Source organism: Alosa alosa, chromosome 12, assembly GCF_017589495.1.
Source record: "Alosa alosa isolate M-15738 ecotype Scorff River chromosome 12, AALO_Geno_1.1, whole genome shotgun sequence".
Taxonomy (NCBI): domain Eukaryota; kingdom Metazoa; phylum Chordata; class Actinopteri; order Clupeiformes; family Clupeidae; genus Alosa; species Alosa alosa.
Window position 1 is genome coordinate 19296769 of NC_063200.1, and position 5783 is coordinate 19302551.

Below are 5783 nucleotides of genomic sequence, written 5' to 3' on the forward strand. Positions count from 1 at the left end.
GGTAATGATGGTCATGGAGGTACAGATAAACAGTTTTCTTAGGGTTGGGTGTCACCCTAGTCTGATACGTCAGCAACTCATGTAGGGGGGTTCGGTAAAAGACCACAATTTTAACATCATACATGTCCTCAAACACGGCCACATCAGCAAAACCTATTTGCTGCTGAGGCGTGAACCCCGCATGCTCATGCATGTCAGCCCCCAGCTCCAATAATCTATCGGCTGTGGCATCAGGGTTCAAAAAATGAGCCAGACAAATAGCAAATAAAAGTAAACTTCATTCTACTCTCAGCCATTAATATAGTTGCTAGGAGTGGGGGTCGAACCCACGAGGATACAAACATCCATTGGTTCTTAAGTCCAACGCCTTAACCACTCGGCCATCCTAGCAGCACACTTTGTATTTAGCCCCATTTACCACTAAACATATACAACTCTTACAAAGTTTATCTGATTCCCCATTATCCACAAAACACACATGGGGGTTTGGGGGCCAATATGGACGCCCAGGGGTTTGACACCAGTCACATGACTGTCACATGACACTACATCCAATATGGATGCCAAGGGGGCGTGGCATTGTTTGACACCAGACACATGACTGTCACATGACTTTACATCCAATATGGCTGCCCAGGGGTTTGACACCAGTCACATGACTGTCACATGACTCACAAAACAATAACAATAACAAACAACACGTGGTGACAACCACGTGGCTAATTTGCATAAAAAGGAGGCGTGGTTATGACGTGATTTATGACGTTTCAGGGGGCGGGGCTTATTTTGACAGATAGTTCAGGATAATTACTACTGATGCATCTGTCCATAGATTTCAACACTATCAGGTAATTCATCAAGAGCCAAGTGGTCGGGTGCTTCATTGCCTCTCACGCTCAACCTTACCAGTGCTTCACTGTACATCAAGTTACCTTTTTGCAAAACATAGTCAAGATCATCACTGTTGAGCTCAGTTCTGTAATGGAGAGTTGCCAGAAATACCAGGGAATTGCAGGTGCACTGCTTGTTACTGTTGTTCCCATACCTTACATCACGTTGGCTATGAGTTGCTTGAACACATGTGATGGCTCTTTGCTCCATGTTCATGCGGAAAACACTAGTTAACTCATTTGCCTGTTCTCTCTCATTCAAGTCACTCTGATGTGGTTCAACTTCAGAGAGGTCCAACTTACGCCAACGTCTCTTTTGAGCCTCTGAGCGACGGCCTTTCCTTGGCATGTTTCAAAATGCTACAATCTTAAGCTTAATATAGTCTACTGGTCAAGTTTAGTTAAGTCTAATATGGGTTGTACAAATTATTGTTTATCAGATTATACAATAGCACTTACTGTTCTACTCACAGGTTACTTAATCAACTTAATCTGAGTATACAAAAACAGTTAGATGAGATTGAATGTTAATTAACTCAATATCCAAACACTAGTATTTATTTCAGTGGTTTATTACAATAAATAGTGGGCCCAAAAATGAAATTTTGGTAAGCAAAGAATTAAAACAAAATTCACCTTAACAAAATTCACCTTTCACCTTCACACACAATATTTACTTTAGTTTAATTATTGATTAAATTCTGAAATTATCCTCAATGTTATCTTAATGCGTATTTTGTTTATCAGTGGCAATTCTGAATATGGCACTGGAACTGCTAGGTAGAGGTAACACTTTATGACGCTGATGAAGAATGAGAGGAAGCTCTTGAGATGATCAGTTTTATGCTGAACTAGGATGGAATTTCGAAGTCCTCACACAGCTCAGATTCAGTCTTGCAGCACAGCCCAGGTCTAAAAGTAGGTATAACAGCAAAGACAACTTTGACAGGTATTATTGAAATATATAAATGTTTCACAGGTTTGTACAGCTCACAGTAATAGTTCTGTATGTGAATAGTTCACAGGTAGTTCTCAGTATGGTTCAGAGTCTTTATATAGTTCAGAGTAGTATTCAGAAAACGATTCAGTTTCAAAATGGTTCAGAATATGATTCAAAGGGGGTTTCAGTCTCAAAATGGTTCAGAATTTAAAGGAGGTTTCAGTCTCAAAATGGTTCCAAATAGGATTCAAAGGATGTTTCAGTCTCAAAATGGTTCAGAGTTCAAAGGCGGTTTCAGTCTCAAAATGGTTCCGAATAGGATTCAAAGGAGGTTTCAGTCTCAAAATGGTTCAGAATTCAAAGGAGGTTTCAGTCTCAAAATGGTACAGAGTATAGTAGCAAGGTATGTGTGATCAGAAAGTGGTCAATTATGTATGAAATATGTCTGCAGGTATGTTTAGAGTGGGTTTGCTGGTTTAGAGTGATATTCAGTCTCAATATGATGCAGAGTAGTATTCAGAAAAGGATTCAGTTTCAAAGGCGGTTTCAATCTCAAAGGCGGTTTCAATCAAAAGGGTTCAGAGTATAGCATGTGCAGTCAGATATGTTCTCAGCAAGTGTTTGGTTCTTGTAGTAGATATGTTTGCAGGTAGGCGTTAGTGGGTTCTGTTGTATATGATTGCAGTGCAGTGTAGTGCAGGGTGTGCAGACGATGACAGGCAGTGTCACAAGTGACACGCAGATACCACTCTGACAGGGCTGGTCTGGAACAAGCCTAAAAGGCAAACAAAGAAGGGAAAAAACACACGTTAAACACTTCCAAAAATAAGCAGCAACACACACGGCAACATTGTTGCTTTCTCGGTTCTATCAATTTCAGCATCAGGTTGGTTTTAGTGATGGGATGAATTAAGTGAAGTGAGCAAAGAAAACTAATACAAAATTCAGCACAGCAGTATATTATGCAGAGCAGGAGCAGATTTTGTAGGCAGCTGAACATTAGATTATGTGATGGTTGATTGTTATGGTTATGTGATATGATGGTTACTTTTAATAAAAAGAAAAGTAACCAAAAAAGTGTAAGCAAGCAGCATAGCTGGTCTAGCAGTAAAAATAATTAAAATGACATACCTGAAAAGTCTGTAGCACAGCAAGGGATGGGAGATGGGAGTCTTGGGAGTATTTCTGTGGCAAAGACTAGCGCAGCACAAGGGAAGGTGGAGATGGTGGAAGTCTTTAAAAAGACAATTGCTTTCTGTTTTGAATAAAGAAAATTGTGTGAAACCATGACCACTGCTATAACATTACAATGCAACACAATTATGTTAAATTAACAAAATGCGGCACAACCTCTCATCTGTGTGACCAAGTAGTACCTTTAGGTTAAATAACATGACATGTACTCGACACAAATATTAGGGGCACACTTAGAAATAAGTTTGTTTGCTGTAACATTATAATCAGAAAAGCATTGGGCCAGTATGTTGATAGGCTGAGATTTTCTAGATAGGTCTATTATTTTTCCGCCACCATAAAGTTAGAAAATATGTGATAGCATTGGATTCAGGGTAGATTTTTGTGTTATATCACCCTGTTGTTCATTACCCATGTGCCTATGGAGGTTCATATTACAGGCATGTTGGCAACATCTAGGCGGCCTTAGGTCATGTAACCTTAACGTCCTAGTTCAAGGCATACTGTCAAACGCTTCCGCGTTGGTCAATTGTTTCTCTATGGAGAGGCGTTAACGTTAACGCCTTAATTTCGTTTGCGGTTTTGCGTTGTGGCCCTGACCTTTCTGTGTTGCTGCAGTGTTTTAGCATAAACTATTGATAGTTTCCAAATGTCAGACTTCACGAGTCAACTATACTACTACCTGACCAACTGTGGGGCATAGTTAATATACGTTGTTTTTCACAACACATACGTCGAATAAAAGTCATAATGAATGTCACACAAAGTACATGTCTAGTTAAAGTAGGCTAGATAATGGCTAGACCTGTTAGTTGGCTGCCAACTTCTAACTTGCTAACTTCATTCCAAGACAACGTAACGTTAGCGAGCAATGTATTCGATAGATAGATAGCATTGCTAGATATTCTAGATACTTTATTGACCCCCAAGGGATTCTAACTACGTTTCCATAATTTCCAAAGCGGCAGACTTCACTAGTCAACTTGCTATAACGTTACCCGACCAATTGTCGGACATAATTCATAGACGTTGTTTATGTGATAATAAATGTCACACAAAGTACATGTCTATTTGAAGTAAATGATAGCTAGGCATAACGTTAGTTAGCCACGTTAGCAGCCAAACTTTAGATAGCTTGCAATGTAACTTATCGATATAGAAGTCCTACGCCCCGATAATTTCCAAATGACAGAGGTTGAGTCAGCTAACGTTATGGTACTACCCTACCAATTGTCGGAAACAATTCCTAAACATTGTTTTTGACAACATATACGTAGAATAAAAGTGATAAGATTAGAGTAATTAACGTGGTCGTTAACGTTAACGTTAGCTAGTCGCGTACCAGGCTCATTTAAGCTATCGATACAAAGAACGCTGTTAACCTTAATTTACCAAAATACCTATTCTGTTAACGTTAAGAGACTAAAACTTACGTGTGTGGTAATGTGAAAAGTCCCGTTAAGTTCAGGGCGAAGTTTTTGGGGCTCCAAACTTGACAGAGGCAACGAGACACTCAGTCAGCTCAGGTTCTAGCAGTACAACAAGAATGAGGCTGGAGTAGTTCTAGTCGTAGACGAGGGATTCCGATTCAAGCTGTCAAGCGCGAGACTGAGCGACGTCATTGACTGAAGAGCATGGGTAGGTTTGGTCAAGTCAGGTCACTTAATGCACAACAGAGTTGATCCAAAGTAAACAAAATGGTAAAAAAAATAAACAACAATAATAATATCAATAATATTGGGATTAAAATAAAGTAAAATAAAATAAAACAATTGTCATCAATCAAAATGATGGTAGTTTAAATAGACAAAAAGAAAATTATATAGGCCTAGTGTATTGTACAATAATCAAATCAAATTGAAGGCTGGGCAGTTAAAATAAACAAGGAACATCAGTGTTCCCACAGATTTAAGCACAATTTAGTACAACCTGGAAAATCATTGTGTGGTGGTCAATGTTGATATTGTGGTGGGCCGCCACAAATAAGTCAATGTATGGGAAACACTGAACATTATCAGAGAATATTAAAGGCTAAGGAAAAAAGTGTGATCACACTTCTTAGTTCCAGTGAGTAATCTAGCAGCAGCATTATGAACCATTTGTAATCGCTATAGAGTTGGGCGAACCAAAATAAAGTGAGGTACAATAGACAAGTCTTGATGTAATAAATGCATAATGAATGTGACTAGAGAGGGCTGAAGCAGAGCAAAATGTGACTAGAGAGGGCTGAAGCAGAGCACTTGATGCCAACTTTAAACACTCCAGCAGACATTTTGGAAATTAACATATTGTTATAGGCCTACTTATGATTAAAGTGTTGTTTAAGAATTGTAGGGGTAGTAGGGCCGAATCTGACATTAGCCTATCTGACTTTATCAAGCTGTCTACAGCCGCCCGAACTGGCAGATCTTGTCAGTCAAATGAGTTCATCTTGAATGTGCCCATTGACACTATGTTCCAACACAAAAGGAAATAGTAAAAGATGTGAAGTGCCATGAAAATTACCCAAATGTCCCTCACTGGTCCAGAAAGCAACTGTTGCATCAAAGAATTTATAACCACATGCTCTCATTGATTGTATGATTGCACTATTTGTGGTATGCAGGCATTGTACAACAGGGCCCCCATATCCAGTATTCACAGAATCATCACATATCCAGTTCATAACAACAATTAAATTATAGATATAGTCACCTACAAATGAAACTAGGGGCGCTTGTTTTATTGAGCAGGTCTTACATAGAAGCCATAATAAGGCT

General features: G+C 39.1%; 1 long non-coding RNA gene and 1 other non-coding gene across 2 annotated transcripts; both read right to left on the reverse strand.

The window, feature by feature from the left end:
* Positions 1–305: 305 nt before the first annotated feature.
* On the reverse strand, positions 306–390 carry trnal-uaa. The gene has a single exon. It is a non-coding gene; the product is annotated as a tRNA-Leu (tRNA).
* A 1890-nt stretch (positions 391–2280) lies between these two features.
* LOC125304497 lies at positions 2281–4742 on the reverse strand. The gene is made up of 3 exons (XR_007195251.1): positions 4458–4742; positions 2962–3085; positions 2281–2605 (listed from the first exon to the last, which is right to left on the reverse strand). It is a non-coding gene; the product is annotated as an uncharacterized LOC125304497 (long non-coding RNA).
* Positions 4743–5783: the final 1041 nt, after the last annotated feature.